This window comes from Quercus suber, unplaced genomic scaffold, assembly GCF_002906115.3.
Source record: "Quercus suber isolate HL8 unplaced genomic scaffold, Cork oak 2.0 scaffold_131, whole genome shotgun sequence".
Taxonomy (NCBI): Eukaryota; Viridiplantae; Streptophyta; class Magnoliopsida; order Fagales; family Fagaceae; genus Quercus; species Quercus suber.
In genome coordinates, this window is record NW_027069594.1 from 953,509 (window position 1) to 978,305 (window position 24,797).

Consider the following 24,797-nt stretch of genomic DNA (forward strand, 5'->3'; position numbering starts at 1 on the left):
CTTTTAAAATTGCTATGGACAATCCAACATGTTCCACTGTTGTATATTTTTTCTCAAAACAAGAAAGGAAATGATTTTTTTTTTTTTTTTCTAAACGAGCAAGAAAATTTCTCAAAACAAAAAAAAAAATTACAAACAAGTTAAGTAGCTCATAAACTAGTGAAAAAACATGCAAAGCAAGCAAAAAAGAGTTGCAACTCTCTTAGCAAAGCAACAAGCCTCTTGACCAAAACCACAAAATAAAACTTGAGATGCATAATTAGAAGCAGCGTTTTCCATCCCATATATAGAAGAGAAAATGAGCCAAAAAATAATGTAAGTCAACATTGTCATTAGTTCAGTCATACTAATTTTTTCTATACTTTTTTTGTTTAGATGATAAATAGTGAGAGTATGAAAAATAAGATTCAAACCACATGTACGGAGCACAAAAGAATGCCATAACAATTGGGCTATCACTTAAGATAACTGTTATTTTCTTTTTCTTTTATTATTTTTAATTCTCATACAACCATTCCCTCCCTTCTAAAAAAGCTTTACATTACCAAATAAGTACACTAATAACTAATTCACTTTTGATAATTCAATAATTACAATGAAAATGAGGAATTTGAGCCCAAAATATTTTTATTAAAAATACTAGAATGTGTTAATTGAGCTATAAGGCTCTTGACAAATAAAAATCATTATGAAATCAAGTCACAAGAAAATCTTGAACATTAGCAATGCAAAATCACCCCAAAAAGCTTGAACATTGTACATCTTTAAATTGAAAAGGAAATAGAAAATTTAATAATTTAACTATTATTCTATCACCTCCTTATGTGTGAGCCTAAACTTTCCCTCAATAAGTGGTTAATACCATAATCAATTACCAATTTATGCCAAAATCTTAAGCTAATAACTAATGGGAGAATTTAACCTAATGTTGTTTAAAAACTAAAAACATGTGTTTAAACACATGCACCAAACAGGCCCAACTCGTAACTTGTACTCCGTAATACATTTGCAACTCCTGTTTCAACGAAGACATACATTTTTCAAAATTCTAACTACTCTAAATTATGGAATTATAATATAAAAAAATATAAAAAAGTTTGGTAGCAGCTAGGCTACGACTTTCGCAACAACCGGTGTACAGTATATTCAAGATAAAGAGTATATAGTAGTCAGTTGGGGCATACAAATATTCAATGCTATTTTCAATCAAAAAGAAGGGCCAAGTAGCCGGACACTAAGGATCAAGAAATTTACACTACAGAAACCCGGTAGCCAACACTAAATTTCACGTCTAACAAAGCAGTGGTGAGCTGCAGCAAGCTCCCAAAGAGGCACCACCTAGATCGTTTCTCACTCAAATCTGTTTAAATAAAACCCATAATCATAAGCATCTCATTTAACCAAAGAAGTTGGTAACTCAAGAATGCTGTCAAAACAATTATACCATCATGAACATGTTATGAGTAATTATTAGGTATTCTTGAAGTATAGCTAAAATATCGGCCAAAGCTTTCGCTCTATGAACTAAGCCTCACAAAAAATTTCATTTGAATTTGTAACACTTCCATGTCTAGTCGGGTCACAAACCCGATCAAACACAAAACCAAACTTCACATAGCCCAATAGGTGGATCTAATTTTTATAAGTTCATAAGTTCATGAATGAAAAAGATTCTATCTTATTAACTCAAATAATATAATTTCATAAATAATTTAGTTATTACTTGTTAGCATGGATTTGTGAAGGAAAATTTAGTACTATATATGAAAAAAGAATAAGTTAATCAAGTAGTTAGTGAACAAGTTTGAGTTTGTTAAACAAGAAAATGAACCAAACTTGAATATATAATCTAGTTTGGTGCTAAACTCAACTTGTGTTTGAAATAAAATTTATGAACAATTCAAAACTTTTAAAACTTGGTTTGATTCAACTTGCTTCATTTACAACTTGTTTTGCATAAAGTAGCAAGTTAGAATAAATTATGCTTAAATGCCTAATACTAATAGAAAATCTATACAATTTTCAGTCTTGCAGCCCTTCTTCCCACTGTAATTACTCATTTCTTTTTTAACATTTTTTTCCACCACCATATTCAATATGCTTTGACATGCACAAAAGCAACCGAAAGAGAGTAATGCTAAATTTCATGTCAAAGCGAAAGTTAAACATTATTCTCCTCCTTTTTCAGCTTCCCTATCTTTATTTACATAGCCCGTATATGCCAGCCTCCCACTACTCTTCCCTTTCAATCCACTTCTTAGAAAGCTTCTAATTAAGCACAAGAGGCATGGATTTTGATGAAAATTGTTCAATCGTTTGTGACAATGGAACTGGCTCTGTCAAGGTTAGTCAGTCCAGCAATTCCCCCCCCCCCCCCCCCCCCCCCCCCCCCCCCCCCCCCCCCCCCCCCCCCCCCCCCCCCCCCCCCCCCCCCCCCCCCCCCCCCCCCCCCCCCCCCCCCCCCCCCCCCCCCCCCCCCCCCCCCCCCCCCCCCCCCCCCCCCCCCCCCCNAGCTCAGAGTCAACATAGAAGAACACCCCGTCCTCTTAATGGAAGCCCCTATGAATCCCAAAACCAACAGAGAGAAAATGGTAGAAATCATGTTTGAAGCCTTTGCTATCCCAGCCACTTTCATAGCCATTCAAGCTGTGCTGTCCTTGTATGTCAGTGGACGAACCACAGATACGTAAAACTTACACCTCATGGAAGGTTATTGTGATTTTCATACCATAACCCATCTTTGACAATTGACAACTGATATTAACTCATGTTTATAGTAATCTTTCAAGAAAGGGAGAAGTGATTAGTTTGGCCATTAGGAATGACTTTAGGTTTTTATATCATTCAAGATTCGCTTGCTATATTATTACAACTGCACACATGCACCTGGTAGCACCTTGTTGGAGTTTATGTTCCAATTACACATTTTAAGGACCTTTTACAGGAATGGTAATGGATTCTGGAGAAGTGACACATGCAGTCCCAATCTATGAGGGTTATGCACTTCCACATGCCATTCAGAGGCTTGATTTAGCTGGCAAAGACCTCACAGACTACCTCACCAAGATCCTAGCAGAAGAAGGCTACATATTCACGACATCAGCAGAAAGAGAGATTGTCAGGGATATAAAGGAGAAACTTTCTTATTTTGCAATGGATTTCGAGAAAGAACTTGGTGTGTCAAAGGAGAGCTCCGAGCTAGAGAAGTTATATGAATTGTCTGATGGGCAAGTTATAAAAATTGGAGCAGGGCAGTTCAAGTGCCCAGAAGTCCTGTTCGATCCAAGAAGAGTGGGAATGGAGTCCGGTGGTGTCCATGAGATTGTGCTGAGGTCAATCAGAAGGTGTGATATGGACATCAGGAGAGAGATGTTTGGTAATTTGGTGCTTAGTGGGGGCACCACTATGATACCAGGCCTTGCTGATAGATTGGCTAAGGAGTTGAGCTCACTGGCACGTCCTGGGGTAAGAGTATGGTTGCACCCCCAGAACAAAAGTAGAGTGTTTGGATTGGTGGCTCCATTCTGGCTTCATTAAGCGCTTTTCAGTAGGTGCCTTTCTTTGTTATCCACAATTTAACTTTTCCTATAATTTTGATCAATCAAGTATTGCATATAGACTCTATTTTCTCAAGATATAGTAAGCTAGCATCATGCTTCCTCTGTAATCAACAATAAGCACATCAGGACATCTTGATATATTTTTATATTTATTAGGAGAAGTCTACATTGTTTATTATTGATAGTTGGTATTGAGCTTGTGTTGCAGATGTGGATAACTAAGGAAGACTACATGGAGTCAGGTTCTTCTATTGTCCACATGAAATGTTTTTGAATAACAAAATATCCTATCTTGTGTTAAATATATTAGCAATGCGATGTATTTTACTATATTGTATATATTAGAGTGAATGCGGAAGGAAAAGCATACTGAGAACACCAAGGTTACATGGTTCAGCCTTGTCGGCCTATGTCTATAAAGGAACTTCTTAAGAGCTACATATTTATTATGTAAGAATATAGTACAATACCTATGTTACAATGAATTATAACATGAGTATAATTAAACCACTAAACTCTAGTCTACTAGTATAGATAAGAGTGGGCTTGGACTTATTACATTGAGCTAATATGTCTAATTTATCTCTAACATTCTCTCTCTCTCTCTCTCTCTCTCTCTCTCTCAATAATGTATAGTCCTGTTTCCCCAAAAAAAAAAAAAAACGTATGGTCAATTTTTCACCCTCAAGTCAATAAAGATAATGAGCAGTGACATATATATAGATATAATTGAAATTGATTCCCTTTTGCTTGCACACTTAAAGGACTTAAGCCCCTCATTAGGAGTATCAAAGACTAAAACTGTCTATAAGACATATAGGCGGTATAGATCATCATGCGAATTAGACTTTGAATGCAATACTTGGAAGAGAGGGCAAAGACGAAAAAAAAAAAAAGAAAGAACAAAAAGAAAAGGGGAAGTCGTGAAACTATAAATAATAGTGTTTCTTTCGCTGTAAATTGTCAAATTAAAAAACGCACCAAAATGCCCTTTATTGTAAGAGGATATCTCAGATAGCAGGTTTACCAAACATATAATTTTTTTAATAAATTTTTTTATTTTATAAAAAGCATCATATAATTTTTTTTTATTTTATATAAAATACGTCATATAATTTTATTCACAAAATTTCAATTACCACATGTCACTCCTTAAAATTTGGATTACAAATGATTAAGATTCCATGTAAATTAATAGATTTTGTATTTTTGTGAACACACTTTCAGCCACAACTTTTATTTTTATCCTGGTTAGAAATCCTAAATCTACTCTACCCCGGCCCTTGGTATTGAACTAGAGGTGCCATCAGACTAATGATGTCTTGGCTTCAGCTACAACTTTGGTCTATGACTTATTCAAACAAACTGTTGCTATATTTTGACCTCAAAGTTTGGTTTTAAATAAAATCGTTAAAAGGATCAAATATGACAATTGAAAATTTGTGATTTAAAATCGTGCCAACGAGTTATAACTCAATTAGTACTTCTCTCGTAATAATTGATTAGAGAGTGAGGTTGTAGGTTAAAGACCTAATGGATGTGTATCTAACTAAGCAATAAAAAAAAATGTGAAATTCAAAATGACCATTCTAGGTTGAATTAATTTGCAATTAAAAAAATAAATACAAAGCAAATTATATTTTTTTACCGTAGTCTTTCACCCCAATTACATGCAAACCCTTTGAATTATTAAAATGCACTATTGTCTGTCTAAAGTTTAACTTTGTTTCAACATCTCCTCTTTTGGTGTTAAATATGACAAAATTTAACATTGAAAGACTAATTTACCCATTTCCAAAGTAGATGGCAAATGGGTTAATTGGTATTTTCAATGCTAAATTATGTTCAACTTAACATCAAAACAGGAGGCAATGGTAAGTGTAGCTTGCGTTTGGATTAGAGTCTAAAATTAACTTATTCTACTACTTAGTTTATTTTTGTTACTATTTATGAGTCTCACTGTATTTTTTAGTACTATTCATGGTTCTACTGTACTTTTTGGTATTATTCATAGGTCTCACTGTACTATTTCAACTAACTTTTACCTTTGTATATAATATTTACAACTAAAAGTTTTCAAGTTTAACTAAATAAACTGTTTCCAAATAGACCCATAATGTATTTTTAGAGTTAGGAGTTAGAGTAATCTATATATTTATCTATATATTACTAAAAGCTGAAGCATAGCGTTTAATGTTGCTATGCTCACATTAAGCCATGTCAACGCCCATGTCATTTCTATTTATTTTTTTATTTGTCCTAAAATTTTAAAATAATTTTTTAAATTTCAGAATAATAGGAAACCTATAAATTTTAGAATAATAATAAATCTATATAATAAATTCTAGCCCTAACTCCATCATAAAGCCCATTTCTTACCTATTTAATTTCACCCTAAAGCCCAAACCCAAAACCTTTTCAACTTAAGGAAAAACAGGAAATTTGAAACGTGAAAAAGGGTTTCAGAAGGGGTTTTGAAGAAACTGTGGGGAACGGGAACAAGAGGAAAGAAGGACAAACTGACGGTTTGAATTTCTCCCACCTCTCTGTTCTACGGTTACGCATTCTTTCAAGGACAAACAGACGGTTTAAAATTTTGCTCTACAGCTTCACATCGTTTCAACCTAAGGAAAACCAAAACGTTTGAAACCGTGAAGGGAAGGAATCTGATACCATTTGAACTCACCTTCCTGCTCCGCAGTTTCGCAGTAACTGCCGCCAATCTGACTTCTCTCCTTCCTGTCTTCCTCTCCTCACAGTATATAAACGGACAGAACCTGGGTGATTCGGTTGAGGTATCTCTAAATCCCACCTCTTTTTGTGCTCTTTTCTTTTGCTTAATGTTTTTTGTTTCCCTTTTTACATTTTGTTACTACCTCTTTCATGCTGTGGTATGGATGATTGTTATGCCGAAATTTTGATTGCTGGGGTTTTTAGTTGGAGCTCTGTCTTTTGGTTCAATACTGACAGAAGCTGTATATTTTGTTACTGCCTCTTTCGTGCTGTGGTGTGGATGGTTGTTTTGATTGCTGGGGTTTTTAATTGGAACTCTGTCTTTTGGTTCAATACTGATAGAAGTTGCAGAAAAACCCGCAATAGATTCTCTTTTGATTTATATGAATTGGTCCAATAGATTATCCTTAATGAATTTCTGTTCAGTTTTGAATTATATGAATTGTGTAGGCTATTCGGTTTTACTATCAAAAGATAATATAAAAGACATTGTCTTATTTCTAATAGATTCAATACTGATTGAAACTGAAGAAAATTACAATGTCATATAAATCAATAATTTCAATACTGACAGAAGCTAAAGAAAAATTCCCAACATAACGTTTATACCTGCCAACTTTCATCCGAAACATTGTGTGTCAACTTTCATCCAAAACATTGTATCTTGCCACAAGCTGTGATGCAGGAAGCGCATCATCACCTTCCATAGTATCCCACATGCTGGATTGTTTGTTCAGTTTATGTAACCAAAAGAATTAAACAAAAGAAATACGACATTGCTCAATGAGTTGCTTTGCTAGCAAATTACATTGTAAGTAAAGCTGGATTGTTTCTTCAATTAGAAATAAAACTAAATTGCTTTGCTGTGGTGTGGATTATTGTTTTGATTGCTAGGGTTTTTAATTGGAGCCCTATCTTTGGGTTCAATATTGACAGAAGNTGCTAAAATTAAATGTATCTAATAATGAATTTTGCTGGAAAATTACATTGTAAATAAACCTGGATTGTTTCTTCAATTAGAAGTAAAAAAATTGCTTTGTTGGGAAATTCCATTGTAATAAAGCTGGATTGTTTCTTCAAGATTGCTGACTTTTGTAAGTTGGGTTCATCAAATTAACAAATCTGATTTTTTTTTTTTCCCATTAATCCTTCTTTTGTTCCTTAATATAACATTGCAAGTTAGATTTTAGATGTTGTTTGCTCTAAAACTCATAGATGCTATCTCAATGCAAAGGATCTGGACAATTCTAAACACAATCAGCCAAGTAAATCATAAGTTAGAGTTTCTCAGTTGCAGTTAACTATGTGCCTTTTTTTCCCTTCAATTGTCAAACATTAGGAATATTTTATATACAATTTGGGTTTTTTATTTATTTTTTATTATTAAATATGAAATTTCAATTTAGGACCATTAAGTATTTAGGTTCAAAAAAATGAGCCAACAACTACTGCTCATGTTTCTCCTCATCTCAAACTGGACATGGCACTGGCCTTTTTTTCAAAGCCACCAATTAGTCATGTTTGGGCATTATTTTTAGAGATAGTAATGGTTCTCCTATTACAGTCCATACTAAATTAATTCCATGCCAAGGAAACTCATTGTGGATGACTGCCACACTCTGTTGAGAGCATTACACTCTTGTCACAAATTGTGGATCGGGGATTTGATTGCAAAGTTTTCCAACTCAGTTGCTGGCATCAATTGGGTTGCAAGAACCATGCTTGAAGGAATTTTTAATGTGTTAGAACATATTTATGTTGTAGTAAGCAAGACATATCCCATAGGACAGTTTCTAGACTGTGCAATAAGTCAGTGTACGTATTGGCTAATAATGTTAAGGAGTTAAGGGTACCCTTAGCTTGGGTTGAGGAAAACCATCTTTTCTCCTCTCTATGGTACACTTGGATTATTCAATAAAGTTCTACCACTTTTGAAATTTTAATTTAAAAGAAAAAAACTGTTTAAGATGTATCATATATATATATATATATATATATTTCGTTTTGGAACTTTTCCGTGCATCGCACGGGTTAGCGACTAGTATATATAATAATAGGTGAAGTTGAGAGAAAATACAATTAAATTCTAAATTGAAGTTTAATTTTGTGCCATGTGTCTTATCTAATTTTAAATTTATGTGTCAAGTGAATTATTAGGTGTAAAAATCAAAGAGTCTAAATTCAATTAGATTCTAAATTGAATTTTAATTGAAATTCAATTTTGTGTCATGTGCCCCATCTAATTTTTTAATTTTTGTGACAAGTAAATTATTAGGTGCAAAAACCGAAGAGTCTAGATCCATTTAAATTCTAAATCATGTCTAATTTTTCACCATATGTCTCATCTAATTTTTTAATTTTTTTGTCAAGTGAATTATTAGGTGTAAAAATCAAAGAGTCTAAATTCAATTAGATTTTAAATTGAATTTTAATTGAAGCTCAATTTTGTGCCATGTGTGCCATCTAATTTTTTAATCTCTATAGCAAGTGAATTATTGGTGTAAAAATCGAAGAGTCTAGAACCAATTAGATTCGAAATCAATATATATAGAGGGAAATATATTGTGATTGGTTTTAAATGTACTTGTACATATGCACGAACTTACACGCTAATCAATCTATATTTATATATTATTAAAAGCTGAAGCGTAGCATTTATTGTTGCTACGCTCCAATTGAGCCACATCAGCGTCCACTTCATTATCTTTTTCTTTCTAATTTTCCTATAATTGTTTTTAACATTTACTTTTTATTTTATTTTAATATTTACCATTTTTCCAACCTTTCTCCATCCTTACCTTTTCATCTCTCCACTACCCTCTACATAAATATTATTATTCTTCCTTTCATCTCCCCACTACCCTCTACATAAATATTATTTTTCTTATTTCTCTTTATCTTCCTTTATTTTGTCTTTTCTTATTCACACTCTTTTACTATAAATTGGTAACTATCTATTCCATTCTATGCATGGTTTCTCTCACAAAAAAAGGTTCTCTCTCTCTCTCTTTCTCTCTCTCAATTTTTCGATGATTTTTTTTATACATTCTTCTATTTATGCCAAATTAATAATCTTTGGGAATCCTTTCTTTTCTTTTTTTCTTCTTTGTTTTTCTACACTAGAATCATTATGCTCATTTCTCACTTAATTTAATCGGGTAGTTTGTCAGAGTTCAAAAAAGGGTTCTCTCTCTCTCTCTCTCTCTCTCTCTCTCTCTCTCTCTCTCAATTTTTTGATTAATTTTTTATACATTCTTCTATATATGCCAAATTACTAATTTTTGGGATTTTTTTTTTCTACACTAGAATCATTATGCTCATTTTCTCACTTAATATAATTGGGTTTGCAGGAATTCAAGTAAAACCAAACAATAAGGAATTTTACTGCATTGGAGAATGCCTGAATATATACTAGCCAAAAGTTGTAAGTCAGCAAATTAGTGGAACTATGATTAAGCTTCAAACGGGATTGATGGTATTGCCAATGTTCTTTAATTAGCATCCTTATTGCTATTTCTCTATATATGTTTCCTAGAATTAGTATTAGTCTCATTTTTATTTTCTCTATTATATTCTAGGTAAACCAAGAGTTCTTTAAAACTCCACATTGGTTAATGCCATTTAGATTTTAAAAAAAAATTTTTTTTTTCTCTTTAATTGTTAAATGTTACCCTTTTTTTGCTCTTTCTTATAACTCTAATTAAATTGATGGATCTTTTTTTTTTTTTTTTGGTTAGTTAAGGTTGATGTTTCTTTCTTACAAAGAAAAGAAAAAATTGAAAACAATTGAATTCTGTATGAACCTGTACCTAAAGGGGACAGAAGCCTTTGTTTATTTGATTAGAGATAATATATTAAAGGGGCATATCCTTTGGCCATTGCATTGCATTTCTTAGAGGTTAAAAGATAAAGCTTGTCATTATAGGAAAACATTTGGGGTGGGGATAAGGGCGTCATTTTGTTTGCTCTAAGAGTAACAAAAGATCCTATTATAAAGGAAGCCCACAATCATATCACATGCTTATTACACTAACCATGAGCACAACCCATTATTCTCTCTCACCATGTTTCTACTACATTTGCATTTAGAAACCTAAGATTAGAATTTATTCCCAATAGAAGACTTGTAGAATCATTCAGTAGCCGCAGACTCGCATGATGCGTGGGAGTATAAATATTATGCAGTGAAATGTAATATATAAAAAGTAACAATTACTTCAAAAATTGTCTTTTTAAAAAAAAAAAAAAATATATATATATATATATATTTTTACACTTTTATTTTATTTTATCTTTTTATCTCTACAAATATATCATTTTAATATTTTGTGTATTTCATTAATAATTTTTAAGGTGAACCATATTCTTCTAACTTTGTTGTAGTGTGTTACATTTGCTTAATATACAACTCATCTCTTAAGGAATACGGATATTATCATAATAATAAAAAATCATCACAAAATTATAGTGTTAACTTAACCAAAATTAAAATAAAACTAATGAAATAAAAAATAGATTTATAATAATTTATTAGTCAAAAAATTGGCAAGCATATTCAAATTTCTATTTCCAAAAACAACTAAGTATTATTCCCAACCAAAATTCAATCAAAATTATAAAAGGGAATGAAAAGACTTTCTTAAGGGAAATCAAAAAAAGCACAATCCTAAAACACATATTAAAAAAAAAAAAAAAAACCACGAATCTTAATTTGAGTTATAAGAAAGAACAAAAATCTTTTATGTGCAATTGTTCTCTTTATTGGTATTTATTGTTATATATTTTATTTTTACTTTTTTTTCTTCTCATCTTATGTTATTCAACATTTAAATTTAGTCACATCTTCTACACCATTAAATTATTTATATTTTCTCTCTTTTTTATTTTTAATAATTAAGCATGGAATATTTTATTTAAATAATAAAATTATCCTTAAAAAATTGTACTCTTTTATTTATTTATTTATTTATTTTTACATTTACACTTTGTCCAAGCTTTTTACTTACCTTTATCTTTTCATCTCCCCACTACCTTCTACCTTAATATCACTATTCATCTCCCCACATCTTCCATATCATTAAATTATTTATATTTTTCTCTCCTTTTTATTTAAAAAATTAAAAATTTTACTTAATTTCAATAAATAAAAGTGTCATCATAAAGTGGAGTAACTAGGGACACACTCATTCTCAAACCCAATACATCAAAGAAAAAATATAATACAAAACAAATGCCAATTAGGAAACACTAAATTAAAAATAAAAATAAAAATGAGGATATCAAACCAAATATAATATAAAGAAACTAATAGTTATGGATATACTAACTTAAGGGTAGCAAAATTAAATGAAAAAAAAAAAAAAAAAAAAAACCTACAATGCAAATTTAATGTAATAAAATCATCATCAAATTTTGGAAAACAGTATGTTGCCTATGGAGAGAGAGAGAGAGAGAGAGAGAGAGAGAGAGAGAGAGAGAGAGAGAGAGAGAGAGAGAGAGAGAGAGAGAGAGAGAGAGAGAGAGAGAGAGAGAGAGAGAGGTGGTAAAGAAAAAAAAATCAAATGTCAATTAGTAACTATTAATTGAAAAAAAAATCAAATGTCAATTAGTAACTATTAATTGGAAAACAAATAGGTTGTAAGGAGAAGTAAAAATAAAAAATAAATACGATTAATATGGAGAACATTAAAAACTATATAGTGCAATAAAATCAACTATTACATTCACTTAAAAAATTGAATCAATAATCAATAATTATACACAATCGTAGCAATATATTTAAACTTAAAACTAATCAAACTCTAATTCATAACTAAAAGGAGATGTTCTCATGTAATAATAAAAATTACATAAGAAATAAAGTTAGAAAATTTAAAAATCCCTTTTTTGACATCTCATTTAACTTTATATATATATATATGTATGTATGTATGTATGTATGTATGTATGTATGTATGTATGTGTATATATATATGTAATCTTCTTACACAATTGCATTTAAAAATCTAATAAATAATGCTACATCTCATTTAACACCTCAGTTATGAAAATCATTAACCAGTAAATATATGATAATAGTAAAAAAATGTTATAAATGAAATTATGAAAAAAAAGTGATAAAACTAATTAGCTACTATCATTATGAAGTAGTAGTCTATGATTTTACACATCTAAAGAAGTGGAATATATAAAGTTTACTTAAAGTATATGTAAAGATTCACATTAAAAAAAAAAAGATTTGTAAAGTTAAAAAAAATGTATATTCTATAAATAAATAAAAAGGCATATGTAAGGTTTTTATTAACTTAAAAGAAAATGAAAAATCAATTATTAACAACAACAACAAGAATAATAATAATAATAATAATAATAATATAGGGGTAATTACATTCCCCTTCCTTGAGGTTTGAAGAAATGACACTCTACTCCAAACTTGAAAGGAAAAACTATTTTCACTCTTTACATTTGTTTAACCAAACTTTGTTAAATTAATATTAAAATATTGTGTACTAGCCGCCTGTGCTTAAGATAGGTTCCAAAATTATCCTTAATTTTAAAATTAAATTCTCTTATTTTAAAATTTTAAATTAAAGTGTATTTCAAAATATTAAGTAATGTCTTTTTCTTTTTTTTTTCTTTTTTTTTTCCCTTTTCTTTTCCCAATGAGTTATGGAGAGATTTGGCATTTCAAATATTTTGGTATTTTATAAATTTGTATTTTAATTCTAAAGTTATGAGTAATGTCTTTACTAACCACGGTTAAACATTTATAAACAGATTCTTAAATAAATTTAAAATATTTTGTTATTAATATAAAAAAAATGGGAGAGTGTTATTACTTATTACCCCAAATATATTTAATAAGATCACCCTAAAAAAAAAATTATCTCGCGCAATGCGCGAGTCTGCGACTAGTATATATATAAAAGCAGAGACCTCATGTGAGAGTGCATGAGATCCTGCCACGTGGCACTCTAATGTTGCATTTAGACTTTTTTACCTTTTTTTATTTAGTTTTTTTTTTTACTGTTACTCAATAGATCATAGTAACTTATTTTTACTATTGTTTAAATTTAACATTTTTTTACCTCTTTTTATTAAGTATTTTTTACCGTTATCTAATAGATCATAGTAACTTCTTTTTACTATTATATCAAATATAAGCTGTTCTAGACAATTAGACCAATTAAATCAAAAGTTATTCACTACAAAATAAACTACCTTTTAAAAGTAGACCAAATCTTATGAAAAACTCAAGCCTAGTTATTACCTTACATAATATACCCTTTTCTTTTCCCAATGAGTTATGGAGAGATTTGGCATTTCAAATATTTTGGTATTTTATAAATTTGTATTTTAATTCTAAAGTTATGAGTAATGTCTTTACTAACCACGGTTAAACATTTATAAACAGATTCTTAAATAAATTTAAAATATTTTGTTATTAATATAAAAAAAATGGGAGAGTGTTATTACTTATTACCCCAAATATATTTAATAAGATCACCCTAAAAAAAAAATTATCTCGCGCAATGCGCGAGTCTGCGACTAGTATATATATAAAAGCAGAGACCTCATGTGAGAGTGCATGAGATCCTGCCACGTGGCACTCTAATGTTGCATTTAGACTTTTTTACCTTTTTTTATTTAGTTTTTTTTTTTACTGTTACTCAATAGATCATAGTAACTTATTTTTACTATTGTTTAAATTTAACATTTTTTTACCTCTTTTTATTAAGTATTTTTTACCGTTATCTAATAGATCATAGTAACTTCTTTTTACTATTATATCAAATATAAGCTGTTCTAGACAATTAGACCAATTAAATCAAAAGTTATTCACTACAAAATAAACTACCTTTTAAAAGTAGACCAAATCTTATGAAAAACTCAAGCCTAGTTATTACCTTACATAATATGACCAAAGTTTGACCTTTCTCACGTGTAAGTCAAAGCAAAAACTCTTACTCTCTTACAAATGGTCTTCTTCCTCCCCCACGTATAGATGATACTTCTAAAAAATCTCATTCTCATGAAATCTGTCTCCATTTTTCCCCAATTTCTATTCAATATGCTTTTGTCAATTAATAATGTTCTATGAAATTTATGCAAACAAATTCTCTGTCATCAACCAGTACCAAAAAAAAAAAAAAATCTAGAGATCCTTGAGGTTGTTGAAATAATTGACAAGTGCATATTTCTGAAATTTATAATAACAAAAAGTTTAATAAATAGCATATACTATTTCACAAAATACCATTAACTTAATATTTTCTTTAAATAAATTCAATGATAGGAAAGGTAAAAAACATGATCCTATACAAGAAATACCAAAAATACATGCAAAAAAGTTTTCATAGGAGTATTTATCTTTAAATAATATAAATACAATAGCAAAGATAAAATGCATTCAATGAGATCCTACAAAACTGGTTTGTTAATCATTTCAAATTATACTCATCATTTACGTAAAAAAATAATAATACATCATATTATTTATATCAAAAAATAATACATATTAATTTCAAAGTTCATTGCAAGATGTGAACTGTTAAGGTATTGCAACAATAAGTAACGTTGGTACAATAATGGGTTGATATTACATTTTGTGCGTACTTTGTGAAAGGAATGTCAAACCACAAGCACGATCATTTTAGTGTGCAAAATGTGAAACAAAAACAAATCTTTCCATCCCAAAGTTAGAGGCACTCACATTAACTACATACTCTTCAAATATTTATAATATATTTATCTAACTATAACTACTACTACTACACACACACACACAATTGCAAACTACTTTAGATACATGATTCAAATTGAAGTTTTTGATGCAATTGACAAAACAAATTTTGTGATATTTAATCGAGATGCAGAGAAAATCCTAAATAAATCTATAAGAGATTTTGCTAAAAAACAAACTGAAGTACAACTTATTTAAATTATTTTAAAATTATTGATATTGGAGAAGGAATCCCACGTGATTTGAAAAAAAAAATTAGGAAAAAAATCGATTTTCCTACTTCATTTGAATGAATTCAATCTAAATGATGGTTTTGAAAATTACATAATTGCTAAGATTTTTTATGCATCTTCAAATGACAAAAAGATATGGAAGAAAAAAAAAAAATACACAATCCAATATGCTATATTAATTCTTTTTGCTCCACTATTCCAAAATTAACAAAAATAAAAAATAAAAGCATTTACAAAAAAAACTATCACATCATTGAAATTTAATATAAATGCAAATACCTATGAAAAATCTTAGCGACAAAGTCAAAAATTTGTAAGATCCAATCAAGAATCTCCTGGTACAAATTCATTAGTGATTAACACAAATGATGCAACAAAAAGAAAAATGATGAAAGGTCAAAAATTGAACAAATATGGATAGACTAAACTTCAAACGTTGAAGATGGAGAAATTGATGATGATAACAAGCGTCACCATACCACAATAACAAAGCATTGAAGAAACCAAAAAAAAAAAAAAAATTGTAATGAAGCTTTTTATTACGTCACATAATAAAAATTAATAATATAGAATGAATTAATATGCTTTTATCAACTTTTATTATATAATATTACCCCAAAATTGTTTTAATTATTGCTCATTACTTAAACAAAATAATTATAATAGATAGGGTAAAATATTATTTTGGTCCTTAAAATTTACCAAAAGTTTGTTTTTACTCCTAAACTTTAAGAAGTTTATTTTTCGTTTCTAAACTATTGGAAAGTTCATATTTCGTTCCTAACTATTGAAAATGTTTTATTTATGTCATTAAACTTTACTAAAAGTTTGTTTTTCATCTCTAAACTATTTAAAAAGTTCATTTTTCATCCTTATTTTTGTTTCTATACTATTAAAAAAAACTCTTTATAAATTTTAGCGATAAAAAACAAACTTTTAGTAAAATTTAAGGACCAAAATAGTATTTTACCCTAATAGATATATGTGTGCAATTTATAATTGTTACTTTTTATGATAAACTCATTACAAACAAAGTTTTATAATAAATATGCTATAATATATGTATAATATTTTCCAAAATCAAATTTATATAAAACATTATAACATTACCTGTGCATCGTACGGGCAACTTATTAGTAGTTAATACATACTGGGAAGGTAATAAACTTGATTAGAAGCTATTTTAATAAAAAAAATTATGAAAAAAGAAAATAGAAAACTCGTTAATTTTTTTAATAATTGGTATCAAAATTTTCTTAAAATAATAGCGAGTATTCTTAAGTTGTTCTCCGTAATGCATCTGCTTCTCCTGTCTCATGTGCCCATCTTTCAAAATTCAACTGCTCCAAATTATGGAATTATAATATAAAAAAATACAAAAAAATTTGGCAGCGGGCAGGCGACGACTTTCGCATCAAACGGTGTACAGTATATTCAAGATAAAGAGTATACAGTATATACTAGTCAGCTGGGGTAATATTATATAACTGGGTTAAGGCTGAACAAAGTAAAGCAAACATGGGTTCAGCATCAGAGATTATAGCCAAGTTGAATCTGGCTGCCAACCCAGAAGGTGGGTTTTACTCTGAAACTTTCAGAGATAACTCTATCGTTCTCTCCAAGTCTCAGCTTCCCCCTCAGTGTAAGTTACAATTAAAGAACATATATTTATATGTGATGATGATGATGATGATGATGAATCCTATGTTGTTTTTCTATGTAACTTTTGTGTTCTTATAATGATTTCAGACAAGGTGGAACGCGCAGTGAGTTCGTGCATTTACTTTTTTCTACCGTCTGGGAATGTGTCTAGCCTCCACCGTATACCATGTGCAAAAACATGGCATTTTTATGTGGGAGAACCTATTACGGTACGCAGTCACCCACCCTTGTGTTACACATTTATTAATACCAATGCATAAAGAAAAAAAAATGCTAAATTTACTACTAGTTTTACTGCAAAATGATTATAAATTGACGATTGTTGTGATTGATTGGTACCAAAAAATATAAATAAAGGGCAAAGATTGGGTCTAGTGCTCAGTGCACTGGACCGTTGTGATGATAACATGTCTACTTTTGATCAAGCGTCGCCATGTAATGGATCCAATGCACAGGACCTGAGCCAAGTTCTATATAAATATAAATTAGTACAATGAGGGGTAGCAATAGACATGACATCCCATGATACAGGATTCAGGAAATACAAGGAAAGTTGTAAGACACTCATGGGCAATAACCCATCTTTACCAACATTTCCAGAGGGATTTGATTAGTCCAATGTGAGTAGCTTCAATGCAGAAACTGCTGACAAGTTGGACTGTGCATTGAACTTGAACATATGCTGAATCATAACATTCAATCATGAATGGATGATGTGGAGACTGGAGAGGCATCTTAGAAATTTTGATTCTGTCAAGGATGACTAACTGATATCCTCTGTTAAATCGTATTATGCTCCATTATTGGATCCACCCCTAGGTTTTTATATATGAAAGCTTGCATTGTCCCCTAGCTTTAGATGGTTTTGATTGATTATGTGAAAGATTACACAGTAATATTAAACGTGTCACAAACTGCACTATATATCTATGTGCATATTTACCTGTGTGAAGCAAATATCGCATTATGTGTACTCTGTGGTATTGTAGTGCAAAATTGTATAACTGCTCTGGTTGCAGAAAATGCATATGAAACACTCAAAAGCACTCATGTCATGAGATCCCTTGTTCTTTCTTTTGTTCTTGTATATGTAGATGTTGTATTTTAGCATGGTCTTCATAAAATTGTAATTGAAAACACTGAAACATGAAAAGTAATCATAAAGTTGTGTTTAGTTCATCTCTTAGTTGAAAGATGCATTTCAAGATTGATCACATGTTTTGCTTAAACACCTAGTACTAATCGAAAATCTGTACGACTTTAAGTTATGCAACCCTCCTTCCCAATGTAATTACTTTGTTTCTTTTTTAACATTCTTTTCCACCACTATATTGATATTTTCTTTCAGGCAGTGGAATTGAATGACAAAGATGGGCAAGTGAAACTAACCTGCCTAGGATCCAATCTTCTTGACAATTAGCAACCGCAGTACACAGTGCCTCCAAATGTGTGGTTTGGTTCTTTTCCAACAAAGGACATCAGCATTTCCCCAGATGGGACAGTGCTCAAAGCACCTCCAAGGGATGGCAAGACTCACTTCTCTCTTGTGGGCAGCACTTGTGCACCTGCCTTCCAATTTCAGGACTTTGAACTGGCGAAACGCTCAGAACTTGTTTCACGCTTTCCGAATAGTGAGGCCCTCATCTCTTTGCTCACATTCCCTGAATGAAGATAGGTCAAGTCCGATTTTCACTGTAACATGGAAACATTAGGCTTGCACTGAAATGGAAACATTAGGCTTGCACTTCACATGCAATGCTTTGAATGATAATCTGAGCTGATGTTTTAAGAACCTCTTTGTTCAACTTTTGTGTGTGTTGTATTAAATCATAATGAAAGTTAACATGCTTAGTTTCTTGAATTTTCTTTATCTGGTTAATCTCATGTGGTAAGAACTTAAAACTTCATTGCATACAAATATTCAATGCTATTTTCAGTCAGGAAAAAGGGCCAATAAGCTGGGCACTAAGGATCAAGAAATTTACACCCTGCAGAAACCCGATAGCCAACACTAAATTTCACGTCTAACAAAGCAGTGGTGAGCTATCTGCAGCAAGCTCCCAAAGAAGCATCACCTAGACCGTTTCACTCAAATCTGTTTAAATAAAACCCATAATCATAAGCATCTTATTTAACCAAAGACGTGGGTAACTCAAGAATGCTGTCAAAACAATTATACCATCATAAACATGTTATGAGTAATTATTTGGCATTCTTGAAGTATAGCTAAAATTTCAGCCAAAGCCTTCACTCTATGAACTAGGCCTCACCAAAATTTCATTTAAATCTGTAATGCTTCCATGTCGGGTCAGGTCTGGTCGGGTCACAAACTAGATCGAACACAAAACCAAACTCCACTTAGCCCAATAGGTGGATCTAATTTTTATAAGTTCATTAATGAAAAACATTTTATCTTATTAACTCAAATAATGTAATTTCAAAAATAATTTAGTTATTACTTGTTAGCATAGATTTGTGAAGGGATTACAAACTTTAGTACTATATATGAAAAAAGAATAAGTTAATCAAGTAGTTTGTGAGCAAGTTCAAGCTTGTTAAACAAAAAAATGAACCAAACTTGAATATATAATCTAGTTTGGTGCTAAACTTTAACTCAACTTGTGTTTGAAATAAAATTAATGAACAATTCCAAACTTTTAAAACTTGGTTTAATTCAGCTTGTTTCATTTACAGCTTGTTTTGCATAAAGTAGCAAGATAGAACGAACTATGCTTAAACGCCTAAAACTAATAGAAAATCTATACAATTTTCAGTCTTGCAGCCCTCCTTCCCACTGTAATTACTCTTTTCTTTTGTAGCATTTTTTTCCACCACCATATTCAATATGCTTTGACATGCACAAAAGCAACCGAAAGAGAGTAATGCTAAATTTCATGTCAAAGCGAAAGTTAAACATTATTCTCCTCCTTTTTCAGCTTCCCTATCTTTATTTACATAGCCCGTATATGCCAGCCTCCCACTACTCTTCCCTTTCAATCCACTTCTTGGAAAGCTTCTAATTAAGCACAAGAGGCATGGATTTTGATGAAAATTGTTCAATCGTTTGTGACAATGGAACTGGCTCTGTCAAGGTTAGTCAGTCCAGCAATTTTCCCCCCCTGCAAATCTTCATTAATTATGTACTAACAGTATGACTTCCCCTAATGCAGGCTGGGTTTGCTGGTGATGATGCTCCATGTGTACTTTTTCCTAGCATAATAGGTCGGCCAAGAAACAGGCATGCAATGATTGGCATTGGACGGAAGGCTATATACTTTGGAGATGAAGCACAAGCAAGGCGTGGGATCCTCAGTTTAAGCTATCCCATTAAGCATGGAATAGTGAGAGATTGGGAAGCTATGGAGAGACTTTGAGAGCATACATTTGACAAGGAGCTCAGAGTCAACATAGAAGAACACCCCGTCCTCTTAATGGAAGCCCCTATGAATCCCAAAACCAACAGAGAGAAAATGGTAGAAATCATGTTTGAAGCCTTTGCTATCCCAGCCACTTTCATAGCCATTCAAGCTGTGCTGTCCTTGTATGTCAGTGGACGAACCACAGATACGTAAAACTTACACCTCATGGAAGGTTATTGTGATTTTCATACCATAACCCATCTTTGACAATTGACAACTGATATTAACTCATGTTTATAGTAATCTTTCAAGAAAGGGAGAAGTGATTAGTTTGGCCATTAGGAATGACTTTAGGTTTTTATATCATTCAAGATTCGCTTGCTATATTATTACAACTGCACACATGCACCTGGTAGCACCTTGTTGGAGTTTATGTTCCAATTACACATTTTAAGGACCTTTTACAGGAATGGTAATGGATTCTGGAGAAGTGACACATGCAGTCCCAATCTATGAGGGTTATGCACTTCCACATGCCATTCAGAGGCTTGATTTAGCTGGCAAAGACCTCACAGACTACCTCACCAAGATCCTAGCAGAAGAAGGCTACATATTCACGACATCAGCAGAAAGAGAGATTGTCAGGGATATAAAGGAGAAACTTTCTTATTTTGCAATGGATTTCGAGAAAGAACTTGGTGTGTCAAAGGAGAGCTCCGAGCTAGAGAAGCTATATGAATTGTCTGATGGGCAAGTTATAAAAATTGGAGCAGGGCAGTTCAAGTGCCCAGAAGTCCTGTTCGATCCAAGAAGAGTGGGAATGGAGTCCGGTGGTGTCCATGAGATTGTGCTGAGGTCAATCAGAAGGTGTGATATGGACATCAGGAGAGAGATGTTTGGTAATTTGGTGCTTAGTGGGGGCACCACTATGATACCAGGCCTTGCTGATAGATTGGCTAAGGAGTTGAGCTCACTGGCACGTCCTGGGGTAAGAGTATGGTTGCACCCCCAGAGCAAAAGTAGAGTGTTTGGATTTGTGGCTCCATTCTGGCTTCATTTTCTGTAGGTGCCTTTCTTTTGTTATCCACAATTTAACTTTTCCTATAATTTTGATCAATCAAGTATTGCATATAGACTCTATTTTCTCAAGATATAGTAAGCTAGCATCATGCTTCCTCTGTAATCAACAATAAGCACATCAGGACATCTTGATATATTTTTATATTTATTAGGAGAAGTCTACATTGTTTATTACTGATAGTTGGTATTGAGCTTGTGTTGCAGATGCGGATAACTAAGGAAGACTACATGGAGTTAGGTTCTTCTATTGTCCACATGAAATGTTTTCGAATAACAAAATATCCTATCTTGTGTTAAATATATTAGCAATGCGATGTATTTTACTATATTGTATATATTAGAGTGAATGCTGAAGGAAAAGCATACTGAGAACACCAAGGTTACATGGTTTAGCCTTGTCGGCCTATGTCTATGAAGGAACTTCTTAAGGGCTACATATTTATTATGTAAGAATATAGTACAATACCTATGTTACAATGAATTATAACATGAGTATAATTAAACCACTAAACTCTAGTCTACTAGTATAGATAAGAGTGGGCTTGGACTTATTACATTGAGCTAATATGTCTAATATATCTCTAACATTTTTTTTCTCTCTCTCTCAAAATAATGTATAGTCCTGTTTCCCCAAAAAAAAAAAACGTATGGTCAATTTTTCACCCTCAAGTCAATAAAGATAATGAGCAGTGACATATATATAGATATAATTGACATTGATCCCCTTTTGCTTGCACACTTAAAGGACTTAAGCCCCTCATTAGGAGTATCAAAGACTAAAACTGTCTATAAGACATATAGGCGGTATAGATCATCATGCGAATTAGACTTTGAATGCAATACTAGGAAGAGAGGGCAATGCGAATTAGACTTTGAATGCAATACTAGGAAGAGAGGGCAAAGACGAAAAAAAAAAAAAGAAAAAGAAAGAAAGAACAGAAAGAAAAGGGGAAGTCGTGAAACTATAAATAATAGTGTTTCTTTCGCTGTAAATTGTCAAATTAAAAAACGCACCAAAATGCCCTTTATTGTAAGAGGATACCTCAGATAGCAGGTTTACCAAACATATAATTTTTTTAATAATTTTTTTAATTTTATAAAATGTATCATATAATTTTTTTTTTATTTTATATAAAATCCGTCATATAATTTTATTCACAAAATTTCAATTACCACATTTCACTCCTTAAAATTTGGATTACAAATGATTAAGATTCCATCTAAATTAATGGATTTTGTATTTTTGTGAACACACTTTCAGCCACAACTTTTATTTTTATCCTGGTTAGAAATCCTAAATCTACTCTACCCCGGCCCTTGGTATTGAACTAGAGGTGCCATCAGACTAATGATGTCTTGGCTTCAGCTACAACTTTGGTCTATGACTTATTCAAACAAACTGTTGCTATATTTTGACCTCAAAGTTTGGTTTTAAATAAAATCGTTAAAAGGATCAAATGTGACAATTGAAAATTTGTGATTTAAAATCGTGCCAATGAGTTATAACTCAATTAGTACTTTTCTCGAAATAATTGATTGGAGAGTAAGGTTGTAGGTTAAAGACCTAATGGATGTGTATCTAACTAAGCAATAAAAAAAATGTGAAATTCAAAATGACCATTCTAGGTTGAATTAATTTGCAATTAAAAAAAATAAATACAAAGCAAATTATATTTTTTTACCATAGTCTTTCACCCCAATTACATGCAAACCCTTTGAATTATTAAAATGCACTATTGTCTGTCTAAAGTTTAACTTTGTTTCAACATCTCCTCTTTTGGTGTTAAATATGACAAAATTTAACATTGAAAGACTAATTTACCCATTTCCAAAGTAGATGGCAAATGGGTTAATTGGTATTTTCAATGCTAAATTATGTTCAACTTAACATCAAAACAGGAGGCAATGGTAAGTGTAGGTTGCGTTTGGATTAGAGTCTAAAATTAACTTATTCTACTGCTTAGTTTATTTTTGTTACTATTTATGAGTCTCACTGCACTTTTTAGTACTATTCATGGTTCTACTGTACTTTTTGGTATTATTCATAGGTCACATTGTATTATTTCAACTAACTTTTACCTTTGTTTAAAATATTTACAACTAAAAGTTTTCAAGTTTAACTAAATAAACTGTTTCCAAATAGACCCATAATGTATTTTTAGAGTTAGGAGTTAGAGTAATCTATATATCTATATATATAATAATAGGTGAAGTTGAGAGAAAATACAATTAAATTATAAATTGAAGTTTAATTTTGTGCCATGTGTCTTATCTAATTTTAAATTTATGTGTCAAGTGAATTATTAGGTGTAAAAATCAAAGAGTCTAAATTCAATTAGATTCTAAATTGAATTTTAATTGAAGTTCAATTTTGTGTCATGTGCCCCATCTAATTTTTTAATTTTTGTGACAAGTGAATTATTAGGTGCAAAAACCGAAGAGTCTAGATCCATTTAAATTCTAAATCATGTCTAATTTTGCACCATATGTCTCATCTAATTTTTTAATTTTTGTGTCAAGTGAATTAGTAGGTGTAAAAATCAAAGAGTCTAAATTCAATTAGATTTTAAATTGAATTTTAATTGAAGCTCAATTTTGTGCCATGTGTGCCATCTAATTTTTTAATTTCTTTAGCAAGTGAATTATTGGGTGTAAAAATCGAAGAGTCTAGAACCAATTAGATTCGAAATCATATATATATAGAGGGAAATATATTGTGATTGGTTTTAAATGTACTTGTACATATGCACAAACTTACACGCTAATCAATCTATTTATTACTAAAAACTGAAGCGTAGCATTTATTGTTGCTACGCTCCAATTGAGCCACATTAGCGTCCACTTCATTATCTTTTTCTTTCTAATTTTCCTATAATTGTTTTTAACATTTACTTTTTATTTTATTTTAATATTTATACTTTTTCCAACCTTTCTCCATCCTTACCTTTTTATCTCCCCACTACCCTCTACATAAATATTATTATTCTTCTTTTCATCTCCCCACTACCCTCTACATAAATATTATTTTTCTTATTTCTCTTTATCTTCCTTATTTTGTCTTTTCTTATTCACACTCTTTTACTATAAATTGGTAACTATCCATTCCATTCTATGCATGGTTTCTCTCACAAAAAAAGGTTCTCTCTCTCTCTCTCTCTCTCTCTCTCTCTCAATTTTTCGATGATTTTTTTTATACATTCTTCTATTTATGCCAAATTAATAATCTTTGGGAATCCTTTCTTTTCTTTTTTTCTTCTTTGTTTTTCTACACTAGAATCATTATGCTCATTTCTCACTTAATTTAATCAGGTAGTTTGTCAGAGTTCAAAAACGGGTTTTCTCTCTCTCTCTCTCTCTCTCTCTCTCTCTCTCTCTCTCTCTCTCTCTCTCTCTCTCTCTCTTTTTTTTTTTGTTTTTTTTTTATATT

At 31.2% G+C, this 24,797-nt stretch overlaps 3 pseudogenes; all 3 read left to right on the forward strand.

Annotated features, from left to right (window-relative positions):
* Nucleotides 1-2,517: 2,517 nt before the first annotated feature.
* On the forward strand, nucleotides 2,518-3,744 carry LOC136068741 (actin-like; annotated as a pseudogene).
* Nucleotides 3,745-16,765: 13,021 nt separating this feature from the next.
* Nucleotides 16,766-18,801, forward strand: LOC112036625 (uncharacterized; annotated as a pseudogene).
* Nucleotides 18,802-19,770: 969 nt separating this feature from the next.
* On the forward strand, nucleotides 19,771-21,667 carry LOC112034056 (actin-104-like; annotated as a pseudogene).
* The last annotated feature ends 3,130 nt before the right edge of the window (nucleotides 21,668-24,797 follow it).